Raw genomic sequence first — 18,673 nt, forward strand, 5'->3', positions numbered from 1 at the left:
GACTTGGACGTGTATATTGGTCTTCTTCAGACCCTCGTCCAACATAACATGCTGTCATGTTGATCATTTTCTTCGACGCATTGAAGAAAAATTATCTAAATTAATTTAATTTATTTGCCTGTGGCGTTAACATTTATTTATTTATTTATTTATTTATTTATATATATACAAGAAGGTACATTGGGTTTGTGAGAATACATTGGGTAGTACAGTATTTACACTCTTGTAAAGCCACTAGTACGCGCAGCGTTTCGGGCAGAATTTTTTTTCGGACAAACATTTTTGTTTGGAGCTGTGTTTCACTATATATTATCTGACTTTATGAACACTGTCTTTCTCTAGCTGATGTGTGGAATGTTTGCAGTGTTGCCACACTCTTACTGCCTGAGGCGAGTGGATGTAGTGAGTAGGACGGAGTCCAGGCTCCGCGAGGGTCACTTCTCACTCTTGGCACCACTGTGGGGTGTGGCCCTCAGTGTGGTCTTCAGTGTGGCCCTCAGTGTGGCCCTCAGTGTGGCCCTCAGTGTGGCCCCTCAGTGTGGCCCTCAGTGTAGTCCTCAATGTGGTCCTCAGTGTGGCCATCAGTGTGGCCCTCAGTGTAGTCCTCAGTGTGGCCCTCAGTGTGGCCCTCAGTGTAGTCCTCAGTGTGGCCCTCAGTGTGGCCCTCAGTGTGGCCCTCAGTGTAGTCCTCAGTGTAGTCCTCAGTGTGGCCCTCAGTGTGGTCCTCAGTGTGGCCCTCAGTGTGGCCCTCAGTGTGGCCCTCAGTGTAGTCCTCAATGTGGTCCTCAGTGTGGCCATCAGTGTAGTCCTCAGTGTGGCCCTCAGTGTGGCCCTCAGTGTAGTCCTCAGTGAGGTCCTCAGTGTGGCCATCAGTGTGGCCCTCAGTGTGGTCCTCAGTGTGGTCCTCAGTGTGGTCCTCAGTGTGGCCCTCAGTTTAGTCTTCAGTGTTGCCCTCAGTGTGGCCCTCAGTGTCGTCCTCAGTGTGGTCCTCAGTGTAGTCCTCAGTGTGGTCCTCAGTGTGGCCCTCAGTGTGGCCCTCAGTGTGGCCCTCAGTGTAGTCCTCAGTGTAGTCCTCAGTGTGGCCCTCAGTGTAGTACTCAGTGTGGTCCTCAGTGTGGCCCTCAGTGTGGCCCTCGGTGTGGCCCTCAGTGTGGCCCTCAGTGTGGCCCTCAGTGTGGCCCTCAGTGTAGTCCTCAGTGTAGTCCTCAGTGTGGCCCTCAGTGTAGTCCTCAGTATGGCCCTCAGTGTAGTCCTCAGTGTGGCCCTCAGTGTAGCCCTCAGTGTAGTCCTCAGTGTGGCCCTCAGTGTGGCCCTCAGTGTGGTCCTCAGTGTGGCCCTCAGTGTGGCCCTCAGTGTAGTCCTCCGTGTTGCCCTCAGTGTGGCCCTCAGTGTAGTCCTCAGTGTGGCCCTCAGTGTAGTCCTCAGTGTGGCCCTCAGTGTGGTCCTCAGTGTGGTCCTCAGTGTGGTCCTCAGTGTGGCCCTCAGTGTGGCCCTCACTGTGGTCCTCAGTGTGGCCCTCAGTGTGGCCCTAAGTGTGGCCCTCAGTGTAGTCCTCAATGTGGCCCTCAGTGTGGCCCTCAGTGTGGCCCTCAGTGTGGCCCTCAGTGTGGCCCCTCAGTGTAGTCCTCAGTGTAGTCCTCACTGTGGCCCTCAGTGTAGTCCTCAGTGTGGCCCTCTGTGTAGTCCTCAGTGTGGCCCTCAGTGTAGTCCTCAGTGTGGCCCTCTGTGTAGTCCTCAGTGTGGCCCTCAGTGTAGTCCTCAGTGTGGCCCTCAGTGTAGTCCTCAGTGTGGCCCTCAGTGTAGTCCTCAGTGTGGCCCTCAGTGTGGTCCTCAGTGTGGCCCTCAGTGTGGGGCTGACAGCCCCCCAAGTGGGGATTGTGAAGACATAGACATTATTCGTCACTTTCAAGGCATTTTGCTTAATTCCAGGAAAGTTTTTCATGTTCTTCAGATCAGAGGCGTTCTTCAGAGCAAGAAGACCGCCAAAAATTCTGCTGTCTTCTTGCGAATGATAAAAGGGAGAACAAAAAGTCCATAATAGTTTAGAATATATTTTTAAATATTATTGTGTTCATAAATTTCCACGTAAAACGAATGACAAATTTGCATTCTGGGCACAACCTTTAGATTACAGTGATGTAAATAGTGTGTAGTGTAAATGGTTACAGTGATAGAGAGATATTTACAGTGATGAAGACAGTGTATTGGGACAATGGTTACGGTGATGGGGAAGCCGTGTATGTGTTGTGACTCTCGATGGGTGTATAAGGGGGAGATTGGGGGGATATGTGTGGGAGGAGATGGGGAGGCTGTTCATGTGGAGAGATGTGTGTGTGGGGGGGGGGAATGGGGTGTGTATGTAAGACAGATTGTGTGCATAATTGGAAACTGGACATACGGAAGCGTCAGAGGGATATTAGAAAGAAGTTTTGTTTAGTTTTGAGTCGTAAATAAGTGGGACGAAGTGGATGAGGAAGCTATCGATGCCAGTTCGATACACAGCTTGATATGTAGATATGATAACGGAAACCAGTGAAGTCACTCTACTGAACTAATGGTGGTCGTAAGGCTGGGCTTAGGAACTGATGCTTGAACCTATTAGTACAACTTGGAGAGTCCTCACACACACACACCCACACACACACACACACACACACACACACACACACACACACACACACACAGTGTGTGCCCTCAGTGTAGTTTCCTAAGTGAAATACCTTGGGACACAGACCTCAGAGATAAGTCTGTACAGGGCATGATGGACTATGTTACGCAAAAGTGTCAGGAGGCAGTAAACATGTTCATCCCGGCCCAAAGGGAAAAATCCGAGAAGCAACAGAAGAATCCATGGTATAATAGGGCATGTATGGAAGCGAAGAAACTGAACAAAAGGGCGTGGAGGAACTTCCGGAATAACAGAACACCAGAAAGCAGAGAGAGATACCAGAGAACCAGGAATGAGTACGTCAGGGTGAGAAGAGAAGCAGAGAAAAGTTTTGAAAATGATATAGCAAACAAAGCCAAGACCGAACCAAAGCTACTCCACAGTCACATCAGAAGGAAAACAACAGTGAAAGAACAGGTATTGAAACTTCGAACAGGCGAGGACAGGTATACAGAGAATGACAGAGAGGTGTGTGAAGAACTCAACAAGAGGTTCCAGGAGGTTTTCACAATAGAACAAGGTGAGGTCACTGTGCTAGGAGAAAGGGAGGTAAACCAGGCGGCCTTGGAAGAGTTCGAAATTACGAGAGAGGAGGTCAAGAGACACCTGCTGGATCTGGATGTTAGAAAGGCTGTTGATCCAGATGGGATCTCACCATGGATACTGAAAGAGTGTGCAGAGGCACTTTGCTTGCCACTCTCCATAGTGTATAGTAGGTCACTGGAGACGGGAGACCTACCAGAAATATGGAAGACGGCGAATGTGGTCCCAATATACAAAAAGGGCGACAGGCAAGAGGCACTGAACTACAGGCCAGTGTCCTTGACTTGTATACCATGCAAGGTGATGGAGAAGATCGTGAGAAAAAACCTGGTAACACATCTGGAGAGAAGGGACTTCGTGACAAATCGCCAACATGGCTTCAGGGAGGGAAAATCTTGCCTTACAGGCTTGATAGAATCCTACGATCAGGTGACAAAGATTAAGCAAGAAAGAGAGGGCTGGGCGGACTGCATTTTCTTGGATTGTCGGAAAGCCTTTGACACAGTACCGCATAAGAGGCTGGTACATAAGCTGGAGAGACAGGCAGGTGTAGCTAGTAAGGTGCTCCAGTGGATAAGGGAGTATCTAAGCAATAGGAAGCAGAGAGTTACGGTGAGGGGTGAGAACTCCGATTGGCGTGAAGTCACCAGTGGAGTCCCACAGGGCTCTGTACTCGGTCCTATCTTGTTTCTGATATATGTAAATGATCTCCCAGAGGGTATCGATTCATTTCTGTCAATGTTTGCGGACGATGCTAAAATTATGAGAAGGATTAAAACAGAAGAGGACTGTTTGAGGCTTCAAGAAGACCTAGACAAGCTGAAGGAATGGTCGAACAAATGGTTGTTAGAGTTTAACCCAACCAAATGTAATGTAATGAAGATAGGTGTAGGGAGCAGGAGGCCAGATACAAGGTATCATCTGGGAGAGGAAATTCTTCAGGAGTCAGAGAAGGAAAAAGACTTGGGGGTTGATATCACGCCAGACCTGTCTCCTGCAGCACATATCAAGAGGATAACATCAGCGGCATATGCCAGGCTGGCCAACATACGAATGGCATTCAGAAACTTGTGTAAAGAATCATTCAGAACTTTGTATACCACATATGTCAGGCCAATCCTAGAGTATGCAGCCCCAGCATGGAGTCCATATCTAGTCAAGGATAAGACTAAACTGGAAAAGGTTCAAAGGTTTGCCACTAGACTAGTACCCGAGCTGAGAGGTATGAGCTACGAGGAGAGACTACGGGAATTAAACCTCACTTCGCTGGAAGACAGAAGAGTTAGGGGGGACATGATCACCACATTCAAGATTCTGAAGGGAATTGATAGGGTAGATAAAGACAGTCTATTTAACACAAGGGGAACACGCACAAGGGGACACAAGTGGAAACTGAGTGCCCAAATGAGCCACAGAGATATTAGAAAGAACTTTTTTAGTGTCAGAGTGGTTGACAAATGGAATGCATTAGGAAGTGATGTGGTGGAGGCTGACTCCATACACAGTTTCAAGTGTAGATATGATAGAGCCCGATAGGCTCAGGAATCTGTACACCTGTTGATTGACGGTTGAGAGGCGGGACCAAAGAGCCAGAGCTCAACCCCCGCAAACACAACTAGGTGAGTACAACTAGGTGAGTACACACACACACACACACACACACACACACACACACACACACACACGCCTACTTATATATATGTTATCGTTGTGCCAGTCCTGGAAGATGCAGTTTCATCACGGTACCAACAGTTGGACAAACACACAACTTAATGCATCCAAAGATTTACCCCAAGACCATAGACACAACATCTGGGCCACGAAGACAGGCAGAAAGAGCTAAATCGAACGCCATTAGAAGAGGGAAACGCCTGAGTAAACATGATCGTAACATACTTGATTCTGAGAGAAGATTCAAAATAACCAAAGACAGTCTTTCTCCGGTAAGGTACGAAACAGTAGGATTATGAAGATGGCTTTGAAAAAATCCACCGTAGAGTAGGGAATGGAAACAGGAACAGAAGTAAAGGGGGTGAGTAAACAACATCAGGAGAAGGGGCGAGGAAAGAGGAAAAGGTGTAATGGACGAGAGAGAAATACAAGGAAAGAGAGAGGTAAGGATGTACAGGAAGATGTTATGATGATCTTGCTATATTGCTCTTCCATTGGTTGATGATTCTGTTGATGTTGAAGCTGTTGCTGTTCCCGCTGTTATTGATGCTTCTCTCGATGATGTTGAAGCTGTTGCTGTTCCTGCTGTTATTGATGCTTCTCTCGATGATGTTGAAGCTGTTGCTGTTCCTGCTGTTATTGATGCTTCTCTCGATGATGTTGAAGCTGTTGCTGTTCCTGCTGTTATTGATGCTTCTCTCGATGATGTTGAAGCTGTTGCTGTTCCTGCTGTTATTGATGCTTCTCTCGATGATGTTGAAGCTGTTGCTGTTCCTGTTGTTATTGATGCTGCTGCTTATACCGCGCCGAGAGAGAGGATACGCTCACATTCAACAACCAGGAAAAATACTGGTTAGGAAATAGGGTTGAATGTTTATGGAGCAAATTGCCAGAAAACATAATAGACCTGAGATGGCTGGGTTGTTTCGAGCGTCGGTCAGACACATGTATGAAGGCGTATTGGTGGATATAGAGAGCTGCCGCCCTGGGCCAATAGTCATTTCTACAATTTCCTTTAATCACATTTTTTTTGTCATATAAAAAAATTTCAGATCCTTGTGTTTTTACTTTTAATTGATACTACAGCTGCTCCTACTGCTGTTTGTATTGTTGCTGCTGCAGTTGCTGCTGCTGCTGCTGCTGCTGCTGCTGCTGCTGGCGCTGCTGCTGCTGCTGGCGCTGCTGCTGCTGCTGCTGCTGCTGGCGCTGCTGCTGCTGCTGCTGCTGGCGCTGCTGCTGCTGCTGCTGCTGGTGCTGCTGCTGCTGCTGCTGCTGCTGCTGCTGGCGCTGCTGCTGCTGGCGCTGCTGCTGCTGCTGCTGCTGGCGCTGCTGCTGCTGCTGCTGCTGGCGCTGCTGCTGCTGCTGCTGGCGCTGCTGCTGCTGCTGCTGCTGGCGCTGCTGCTGCTGCTGCTGGCGCTGCTGCTGCTGCTGCTGGCGCTGCTGCTGCTGCTGCTGCTGGCGCTGCTGCTGCTGCTGCTGCTGGCGCTGCTGCTGCTGCTGCTGCTGCTGGCGCTGCTGCTGCTGGCGCTGCTGCTGCTGCTGGCGCTGCTGCTGCTGCTGGCGCTGCTGCTGCTGCTGCTGCTGGCGCTGCTGCTGCTGCTGGCGCTGCTGCTGCTGGCGCTGCTGCTGGCGCTGCTGCTGCTGGCGCTGCTGCTGCTGCTGGTGCTGCTGCTGCTGCTGCTGCTGCTGGCGCTGCTGCTGCTGCTGCTGGCGCTGCTGCTGCTGCTGCTGGCGCTGCTGCTGCTGCTGGCGCTGCTGCTGCTGCTGCTGCTGCTGCTGCAGCTGCTGGCGCTGCTGCTGCTGCTGGCGCTGCTGCTGCTGCTGCTGCTGGCGCTGCTGCTGCTGCTGCTGCTGCTGGCGCTGCTGCTGCTGCTGCTGCTGGCGCTGCTGGCGCTGCTGCTGCTGCAGTTGCTGCTGCTGCTGCTGCTGCTGCTGGCGCTGCTGCTGCTGCTGGCGCTGCTACTGCTGCTGGCGCTGCTGCTGCTGCTGCTGCTGGCGCTGCTGCTGCTGCTGCTGGCGCTGCTGCTGCTGCTGCTGCTGGCGCTGCTGCTGCTGCTAATGCTGGCGCTGCTGCTGCTGCTGCTGGCGCTGCTGCTGCTGCTGCTGCTGCTGCTACTGCTGCTGGCGCTGCTGCTGCTGCTGGCGCTGCTGCTGCTGCTGGCACTGCTGCTGCTGCTGGCGCTGCTGCTGCTGCTGCTGGCGCTGCTGCTGCTGCTGGCGTGCTGCTGCTGCTGGCGCTGCTGCTGCTGCTGGCGCTGCTGCTGCTGCTGCTGGCGCTGCTGCTGCTGCTGCTGGCGCTGCTGCTGCTGCTGGCGCTGCTGCTGCTGCTGCTGCTGCTGGCGCTGCTGCTGCTGCTGGCGCTGCTGCTGCTGCTGCTGCTGCTGGCGCTGCTGCTGCTGCTGCTGGCGCTGCTGCTGGCGCTGCTGCTGCTGCTGCTGCTGCTGCTGGCGCTGCTGCTGCTGCTGGCGCTGCTGCTGCTGCTGCTGGCGCTGCTGCTGCTGCTGCTGGCGCTGCTGCTGCTGCTGCTGCTGCTGCTGGCGCTGCTGCTGCTGCTGCTGGCGCTGCTGCTGCTGCAGTTGCTGCTGCTGCTCCTGCTACTGTTCATGCTGCTGCTGCTGCAGTTGCTGCTGCTGCTGCTGGCGCCGCTGCGGCTGCTGGCGCTGCTGCTGCTGCTGCTGGCGCTGCTGCTGCTGCTGGCGCTGCTGCTGCTGCTGCTGGCGCTGCTGCTGCTGCTGCTGCTGGCGCTGCTGCTGGCGCTGCTGCTGCTGCTGCTGCTGCTGCTGGCGCTGCTGCTGCTGCTGGCGCTGCTGCTGCTGCTGCTGGCGCTGCTGCTGCTGCTGCTGCTGCTGCTGGCGCTGCTGCTGCTGCTGCTGCTGCTGGCGCTGCTGCTGCTGCTGGCGCTGCTGCTGGCGCTGCTGCTGCTGCTGCTGCTGCTGGCGCTGCTGCTGCTGCTGGCGCTGCTGCTGCTGCTGCTGGCGCTGCTGCTGCTGCTGCTGGCGCTGCTGCTGCTGCTGCTGGCGCTGCTGCTGGCGCTGCTGCTGCTGCTGCTGCTGCTGCTGCTGCTGCTGGCGCTGCTGCTGCTGCTGCTGGCGCTGCTGCTGCTGCTGCTGCTGGCGCTGCTGCTGCTGCTGCTGCTGCTGGCGCTGCTGCTGCTGCTGGCGCTGCTGTTGCTGCTGCTGCAGTTGCTGCTGCTGCTGCTGCTGCTCCTGCTACTGTTCATGCTGCTGCTGCTGCAGTTGCTGCTGCTGCTGGCGCTGCTGCTGCTCCTGCTGGCGCTGCTGCTGCTGCTGCTGCAGTTGCTGCTGCTGCTGCTGCTGCTCCTGCTACTGTTCATGCTGCTGCTGCTGCAGTTGCTGCTGCTGCTGCTGCTGGCGCTGCTGCTGTTGCTGCTGGCGCTGCTGCTGCTGCTGCTGCTGGCGCTGCTGCTGCTCCTGCTGCTGGCGCTGCTGCTGCTCCTGCTGGCGCTGCTGCTGCTGCTGTTGCTGCTGGCGCTGCTGCTGCTGCTGCTGGAGCTGCTGCTGGGACGCCCATCATCCTCACACCATCAAATCAAGCACTGAAATAAAAGAGTGACCCATAACTTGATGGAGTGCGGGTGAGGGCTGGAGGGACCCAGGGGGAGGGCTGGAGGGGCCCAGGGTGAGGGCTGGAGGGGCCCAGGGTGAGGGCTGGAGGGGCCCAGGGTGAAGGCTGGAGGGGCCCCGGGTCTAGGGAGGTGGGGAGGGATAGGGAGGTGGGAAAGGGAGGAATGTGAGAACGGGTAGTGATGGAAGATGTGGGAGGGAGGGAGGGAGAGAGACAGCTGAGGATGAGGGGAACCAGAGAAGGAAGGGCGAGATGAAGAGCGGAGATGGGGAGGAGGTTCACAGAGTGATGGGGGGGGGGGGGGGGGGGCCAGGAAGTAGGGAGGGGATGGTCCTGGTAGTGGGGGGGAGGGTGGTGCCCCTCCCCCACCGCCCTCCCTATCACTACTCACTTCTCTCATCCTGTCTCAACCGGGTTCGATTCCCGCTTTGGACGAGTCTTTAGTATGCACAGCTGCACATCACAGGACCCTTCACACACACAGCTGCACATCACAGGACCCTTCACACCCACAGCTGCACATCACATGACCCTTCACACCCACAGCTGCACATCACAGGACCCTTCACACCCACAGCTGCACATCACAGGACCCTTCACACCCACAGCTGCACATCACAGGACCCTTCACACCCACAGCTGCACATCACAGGACCCTTCACACCCACAGCTGCACATCACAGGACCCTTCACACACACAGCTGCACATCACAGGACCCTTCACACCCACAGCTGCACATCACAGGACCCTTCACACCCACAGCTGCACATCACAGGACCCTTCACACCCACAGCTGCACATCACAGGACCCTTCACACCCACAGCTGCACATCACAGGACCCTTCACACACACAGCTGCACATCACAGGACCCGTCACACACACAACTGCACATCACAGGACCCGTCACACACACAGCTGCACATCACAGGACCCTTCACACCTACAGCTGCACATCACAAGACCCTTCACACCCACAGCTGCACATCACAAGACCCGTCACACACACAGCTGCACATCACAGGACCCTTCACACCCACAGCTGCACATCACAGGACCCTTCACACACACAGCTGCACATCACAGGACCCGTCACACACACAGCTGCACATCACAGGACCCTTCACACCCACAGCTGCACATTACAAGACCCTTCACACCTACAGCTGCACATCACAAGACCCTTCACACCCACAGCTGCACATCACAAGTCCCTTCACACCTACAGCTGCACATCACAGGACCCTTCACACCTACAGCTGCACATCACAGGACCCTTCACACCCACAGCTGCACATCACAGGACCCTTCACACCCACAGCTGCACATCACAAGACCCTTCACACCTACAGCTGCACATCACAGGACCCTTCACACCCACAGCTGCACATCACAGGACCCTTCACACCCACAGCTGCACATCACAGGACCATTCACACCCACAGCTGCACATCACAGGACCCTTCACACCCACAGCTGCACATCACAAGACCCTTCACACCTACAGCTGCACATCACAGGACCCTTCACACCCACAGCTGCACATCACAGGACCCTTCACACCCACAGCTGCACATCACAGGACCCTTCACACCCACATCTGCACATCACAGGACCCTTCACACCCACAGCTGCACATCACAGGACCCTTCACACCCACAGCTGCACATCACAAGACCCTTCACATCCACAGCTGCACATCACAGGACCCTTCACACCCACAGCTGCACATCACAGGACCCGTCACACCCACAGCTGCACATCACAGGACCCTTCACACCCACAGCTGCACATCACAGGACCCTTCACACCCACAGCTGCACATCACAGGACCCGTCACACCCACAGCTGTACATCACAGGACCCTTCACACCCACAGCTGCACATCACAGGACCCTTCACACTCTGCCCCACAATGGGCTCAGATATTACTAAAGTTTGAATCGTGTCTCGCAGCAGCTCTCTTGTCATGAATAGTACCCTCTCCCCCCCTGTCCCACCTGTCTTCCGTCCCTCTCATTCCCTGTCCCACCTGTCTTCCGTCCTTCACATTCTCTGTCCCACCTGTCTTCCGTCCTTCACATTCTCTGTCCCACCTGTCTTCCGTCCCTCTCATTCCCTGTCCCACCTGTCTTCCGTCCTTCTCATTCTCTGTCCCACCTGTCTTCCGTCCTTCTCATTCTCTGTCCCACCTGTCTTCCGTCCTTCTCATTCTCTGTCCCACCTGTCTTCCGTCCTTCTCATTCTCTGTCCCACCTGTCTTCCGTCCATCTCATTCCTCCGTCTCTCCTGTCTTCCCCTCGCTCTCATTTCCTGACTCTCAGCTTCCTTTAGTCCTATCTCCCTTCCTCATTCCTCTCCTTTATTCCTTCTTCCCTCTTGTTTCTCCCTCCCTCTCTATGACCCTCACTCTTCTTCCCTCCAATATTCTCTCCTGTTTACTGAGATATTCATTAAACAAGACATCTGTCTGCTCCTCTCTAAGTCGGGTTTAAAATTTGTAGGTCTCTAACTTCCTTTTTATCTGCGTTGGGCTCCTTCTGCTTCTCTCTCTCTCTCTCTCTCTCTCTCTCTCTCTCTCTCTCTCTCTCTCTCTCTCTCTCTCTCTCTGCATATATATATATATATATATATATATATATATATATATATATATATATATATATATATATATATATATATATCATATAATAGCAGAAAGCTACCACAAAGCTCCTTAACGATATACTTGGCAACTTACATCTTCGGATGATATAATACAGACCAAGATGGTAATTGTAATTATCATAATAAATGGTAATTTAATTATCATTTTAATTACCGTAATTATCATTGATGATAATTATATTGCAACTAGAAAAATCTCATTGTTCAATGCTGAGCATCACAGCTTGATGAACCAAGCAAGTGTTGCAGCGAAGAAACTTGCAACACTATGAGACATATCGCCCCCTTCTCTACGGTAAGTGTTGCTAAACTTTTCTTGAAGCACAACTTTACTTGAAGCACAACTTTACTTGAAGCACAACTTTACTTAATTTTATCTTAAGTAAGGCTTCTCTCACCCGCTGGTTCTCATCTCATCTGGTGTCAGAAGTCTGGACAAGGTAGAGAATCATGCCAGAAGACTCGACTTTTCAAAACGTTCTTCGTTGGACTTGTAAGTACTTAAGAACATGTGAATTAAGAAAATCGCTGAAGTCCTATTGGCCCACACGAGGCAGCTCCTACTCTCATCCACCCGAACCTATTCAAATAACTACCTTAACTACACTTGAAAGTTTTCAGGGATCCTACGGTCTTCATGTATCCTGGAAATGTTGGGTCAACTTAATACTCCTGTTTCCAGACCAGCATTAACCTAGGTCTTTCCTTTATCTCCAGTTTATATCCGTTCTTCGAGTTCTATTTTGTGTTCATGTATTTAAAACCTTAATTATATACCTTTTGTTATACCCTTTCACCCATTTAAATCTTACAGGCATGTCTTTCCATTAATCATAGTCTCTCTTGAGTATGTGAGTTGAGATTTTGAATATCTCTTATTAAGGAAGATTTCTAATTTCTGGGATTAACTTTGTCATAATTTTCTGAATACAAAAATGTGCAATGGGTATAAATTGGATAAATGAGAGAGAAGAATGAAAGTAACTGCAAAGGGCCTATTGGCTCTTTGAGGATGTATGGGCCAATAAGCCCTTTGCAGTTACTTCCATTCTTCTCTCTCATTTATCCAATTTATACCCATTGCACCGTGTTCTGTCTTGTATTGGTCAAAAGTTTGTTCACCTTATCCAAAACTGTTGCAACATATCACCTCACCCAAATGCGAGTATATAAGACAAGCTGTTCAATGTTAGCATTAAGTAATACTCTGTTTGGTGTTTTCAGGTTACAGTTATGTGTGTGTAAACTAAAGTCTTTGAAAATGTAATAAGTTATTACGAAACGTGTGCAAGCGTCGCGTCAGACTAGAAATAAAAATGAATTTTGGAGAATTGATTTTTCATTTACCATTGACAGTAAAAAGAAACGTCGGAAATATCGAGAAAATTCTTGTTAGAATTATTAATCTTACTTTTTCGGTCATATTTAACAACATATATATATATATATATATATATATATATATATATATATATATATATATATATATATATATATATATATATATATATATATATATATATATATATGCCCACGATGCTTTTTATCTCCTCACCAAATGCCTTTCCCTTCCGAGGCTAACCTACTTTCTGAGGTGCGCCCCATCTTACAACAACCCAAAGCTTGACGAGTATGACCTCCTACTGAAGACCATGCTGGAAAAAGTTGTTAACCTCTCCCTCAACGAATGTCAGTGGAAACAAGCCACTCTTCCTGTCAGGCTCGGTGGCTTGGGTGTCCGCACCGCCACCCAAATTGCTGTCCCAGCCTTCCTGTCTTCCTCCTCAGCATCAGATGACCTGGTTAAGGAAATTCTACCTGACACCCTGAGTGATGTAGCGGGGATACAGGACCCCCACTACACGGAATGCGACACGAAATGGGGTGCCATGACAGACCCAGCACTCAGACCAGCCATGCCGAAAGCCAAGAAACAATCCAGTTGGGACAGCCCCATTGTAGACAAAGAAGCCACAGCTTTGCTGGAGGCAGCAACAACCCCCAGTGATCGTGCACGCCTCACAGCTGTGCAGGCTCCCCATGCAGGGGACTTCCTTCTGGCAGTCCCTATGTCTGCGACAGGCACACGTCTTGATCCGCAGGAGCTCCGTATTGCAGTCGCTCTCCGCCTAGCTGCCCCTATCCACACTGTTCACAGGTGTATTTGCGGCGAGGCAGATGCTGACGAATATGGATTGCATGGCCTGCACTGTGGAAAATCGGGTGGTTGGCACACTAGACACGACGAAGTCAACGACATCATTAAAAGAAGCCTTGCCTCTGCTCAGTGTCCAGCGGAGAGAGAGCCCCGCAACCTACTGAACCGTGACTCTGTTAGCTTTGCCGGCCGACCAGACGGAATCACACTGCGTCCGTGGAAGGGTGGCAGGCAGTTAGCATGGGACTATACTTGCGTATCCACCCTGGCAACGACATACATCACCCTCTCTGCCGGCACGGCGGGAGCCGCAGCGACACACAGAGAAAAACAAAAGTCAGTCAAGTACAGGCAATTAGATCAAAGGTACAATTTCGTTCCAATAGGGTCTGAGACCCTAGGCCCATGGGGTGAGAGTGCAAGAAGGTTTCTTAAGGATCTTGGTTCCAAGCTCATTGACACCACAAGAGACCCTAGAGCAGCAAGTTTTCTCTTTCAGCGCCTCAGTGTCGCGATCCAGAGGGGAAATGCCCGCTGCATCCTCGGTTCCTGCCCGGCGTCGGAGGAGTTCGAGGAAATCTACAGCCTCTAGGAAGCGAACTTTTTCTTGTGTCCTCTTAATGTTTATTTTTTGTATAAAATCAGATATGTAACTGTATAACCTTGCATAATAAAGTGTACATCATAATAAATAAATAAAAAAAAAAAAAAAAAAAAAGGGGGTGGTAGGAGAAGTGAACACTCTTTCGTATTCAGAGTTAAATGTCAAGTTTTTCCCTGAGTGCTCTGTGTTCCCTTCTCTGAGGCTGTGGGTCCCTATAAATGCACCAGTGGTGGTACCCCCCTAAATATATATATATATATATATATATATATATATATATATATATATATATATATATATATATATATATATATATATATATATATATATGTGTGTGTGTGTGTGTATCACGAAAATAAACACGTGATTAAGAATGTGACAATGTCAGACCATTCCTGTTTCATTTTTCCTCCGTGGTCTGACATTGTCATATATATATATATATATATATATAATATATATATATATATATATATATATATATATATATATATATATATATATATATATATATATATTATATATATATATATATATATGACAATGTCAGACCACGGAGGAAAAATGAAACAGGAATGGTCTGACATTGTCACATTCTTAATCACGTGTTTATTTTCGTGATACACACACACACACACACACACACATATATATATATATATATATATATATATATATATATATATATATATATATATATATATATATATATATAAACGCGGTATTTATGTACACCTGCCCCCAGGAAGGATGTAACCTTCAATCTAAGTACATAGGTATGACGTCGACCAAGCTGACGAGTCGTTTGACTTGTCATCTTCAATCAGGTGCCCCCCCCCCCCCCAGAAATCACATGAGACAAGCCCATGACATCACCCTAACAAGAGAAATGCTGAATAAAGACACTAGCATAATAGGCAAAATCCAAGATGTAAGAGGATTACAAATTCTTGAAGCAATCCATATAAAAATAGAACAACCTAACCATAAATACCCAAATTACGGAACTATTCACTCTACCCACCATGAGAGTAAGAACAAGACCGGAACATGATGATACAAATATAGAAGACACTGCTCAACATCTCGTAAGTGAAACGCAGCACGGAACTCTGCTCAAATGCCATACATGGTATGGTATGTTCTTCATAAGTATGAAGAACATAAGAACATAACTGCAGAAGGCCCATTGACCCATACCTCCTCTTGCTGCTTCTATGTTGGTTCGGGGTCTTGAAGTGGGTAGAATTTAGTTGTGCATTTTTAAAGCCGGACGTCCAGTGTTCCTTTGCTGTCCGATCTTTGACATGTTGTTCACTATGTCTGAAACTATAAGAAATAACCATAAAGCGTTTCTTGGCCAATTATATTGGGGGTGGGGGGGTATTTTGGCACTGTAATGACCCGACTAGTTGGAGGACACGGCTTGAACACGGACATGAGTATACATATGTGTGAGTATACATATGTGTGAGCACACATTTAGGAGTGCCAGGGGTCACCTTCGAGGCACTCTCACCTGCATTTGTGACAGCGTTTGTCTAACAAGCCTGGGACACGTGCCTGGGACACGTGCCTGAGACACATATCAGGGCCATATAACGGGGACACAGCATGGACACATTGTACAGACATGCAGCACGGGCAAATATAATGGACACATAGTAAGCACCCCAAATAGCGAGGACACAGAGTGTACACAATATAGACCAAACACAATGCGTGGACACATAGAGGGAACACAGCGTGGACACATAGAGGGAACACAGCGTGGACACATAGAGGGAACAGAGCGTGGACACATAGAGGGGAACACAACGTGGACACATAGAGGGAACACAGCGTGGACACAAAGAGGGAACACAGCGTGGACACATAGAAGGAACACAGCGTGGACACATAGAAGGAACACAGCGTGGGCACTTAGCGTGGACACATGGTGTGGACACATATCGTCGGCGCAAAAAGTGGACACATCGTTTCAACACAGCGTGGATAGAGTGTGGACACATACCGTGACCCTCATAACGCGACACGTGACATGGACACATCGCGTGGACACGTGGACACATGGACACGTAACAGAGAAAAAGGATTCAGTCAATAAGGTGTTGCGTGCCACACTGTCATATATGCCAGGTGATTTAGTGTAGGTGGAGTCGTTCTTACCCTCTCCGTCCCTCCCTAATTATCCCCCGATCCCTACCCATCCACCCCATCCCCCTCCTCCATCACCCCCCCCCCCCCCCCTTGATCCCTGTCCCCCCCCCCACACCCCTTCATCCCCACCCATTCAACCCACCACCAACCCCTCCCACTCATATTAAGACCATTCCTGGTGGTATTGAGTTCCGTGGTTCAGTTACCCACGATGGGGTCACCCTTTGCCCTCGCCAGGTGTGTGGAGGTCACAGACCATGATCCAGAGGTCACAAGACGTTAAGGAAATGGGGTTTGAAGGTCACCTGGTCCTCGTAGGGTTCACAGGTCATGGTCGAGAGGTCAGAGGTTATATGGCATAGGACTCGGTCTAAAGGTCATATATCACATGCTATGGTCATGGCTCAAGAGGTCACAGGTCACTGAAAGGGAGGGTTGGGGGTCCATGAATCCATACTGACATAGAACATAAGACACACTAATGAACTACTATAAGCAAATCACAGAAGTGTAGCAGGGAATACTAAGTTAAGGTGACCACAGCAACAAGCAGTGTCCAGTAATACCATAATATTATCCTGTGTCTTCCTCTCTCCTTCTCCCCCCTCCCTGACTCTCTCTCTCTCTCTCTCTCTCTCTCTCTCTCTCTCTCTCTCTCTCTCTCTCTCTCTCTCTCTCTCTCTCTCTCTTTCTCTCTCTCTCTCTCTCTTTCTCTCTATATGAATATTGTGAAGGACGAGATAAATTTGGATTTATAGTACATTAAAATTACTGAATAAACTTAACATTGTGAGGGAGGAGATTATGTATATGGGAGGAGATTATTTGGACCTTACATTCATGGTGATCATTATACCAGAGAACAATGGGCATGGTGGGAGTATTAGTCAATTAATAATATTCATAAAATTGGTCAAGTTCATTATTTGACTTTTAGCTATATTGAGTAAATTCGTATAATTGAAAGTTCAACCAGTAAATATATAATGATAATAATCACAGGTTTTTTCAGACAAATACTAACATAAATCACAGCATACTGAAAGCAACATGATACACAGTGTGTACTGGTAAACATTTTACAGTAATTTAACCCAAATATACCTGACTTTACACTGGAGATAACACAATAACAATTACTTTATGGGCATAACTAATATAAGCCAAATGTACTAGAGTAAGATAAGAGTGAGTGAAACAGTTTATGATACACAATTTCCAGTGTATCCCTTCCCCAGGTGACCTCCCCACACACATGACACATGAAGCACTCCCACCAAACACACCCAACCACTTGGGCTGGACGGTAGAGCGACGGTCAATCCCCGACTGTCCAAGTGATTTGGCACCATTCCTTTCCCACACTGTCCCATCCCAAATCCTTATCCTGACCCCCTTCCAGGTGCTATATAGCCGTAATGGCTTGACAGCTCTTCCCCCCTGACAATTCCCTCCCACCAATCACAAAGGAAAGGAACATATTACCTTTAGCTCTGGGAACACTTATCCTGGTTAAGATACAGAAGTATCTAAGTACAGTTAAGATACAGAAGTATCTAAGTATCTAAGTACAGTTAAGATACAGAATAAGAACACGAAGTTTTGAAAACTCTGCGGCGTCAAAGGCCAATTTTCACCTTTGTGTTCTAATACTACTTTGAAGGTTTATTTTTTTCCATTTTCCCAGTTATGGGCCCAAGTTATATGGACTGATATTTTGCAGCAGCTTCCCAATCGCTTTCGAAATTGTGTTGCCAATATGTACATACATGTAAACACTTAGTTAATACTGTGTTCCATTTATTTATACGGATGGATTTTATACAACTTGTGTCAATTGGCACTGAATTGGAACCGTCAATTTCACACGATTAGTACGAGCTAGTTCAATGTACATACGAAAATGCTTTCCAGAGACAAGTGTGTGATTTGAACTTTAGGCTGACGATTTGAACAATATTCGGGTAGTTTGAGCAATATGCAGGGGTGATTTAAACTGTATGTGGGTGATTTAAACTATATGTGGATGATTTAAACTATATGTGGGTGATTTAAACTATATGTGGGCGATTTAAACTATATGTGGGTGATTTAAACTATATGTGGGTGATTTAAACTATATGTGGGTGATTTAAATTACATGTGGGGGATTTAAACTGTATGTGGGTGATTTAAACTATATGTGGGTGATTTAAACTATATGTGGGTGATTTAAAATATATGTGGGTGATTTAAACTATATGTGGGTGTTTTAAACTACATGTGGGTGATTTAAACTATATGTGGGTGATTTAAACTATATGTGGGTGATTTAAACTACATGTGGTTGATTTAAACTATATGTGGGTGATTTAAACTATATGTGCGTGATTTAAGCTATATGTGGATGATTTAAACTACATGTGAGTGATTTAAACTATATGTGGGTGATTTAAACTACATGTGGGTGATTTAAACTACATGTGGGTGATTTAAACTACATGTGGGTGATTTAAACTACATGTGGGTGATTTAAATTCATGCAATAAGATTCTTATTCCATCTCACATCTACGAATCTGCGTGATTCTGTATAAACTCTTTGTAATGATTTCCAATTATGTGTGATTTTGTGATTG

Source organism: Procambarus clarkii, chromosome 39, assembly GCF_040958095.1.
Source record: "Procambarus clarkii isolate CNS0578487 chromosome 39, FALCON_Pclarkii_2.0, whole genome shotgun sequence".
Lineage (NCBI taxonomy): Eukaryota > Metazoa > Arthropoda > Malacostraca > Decapoda > Cambaridae > Procambarus > Procambarus clarkii.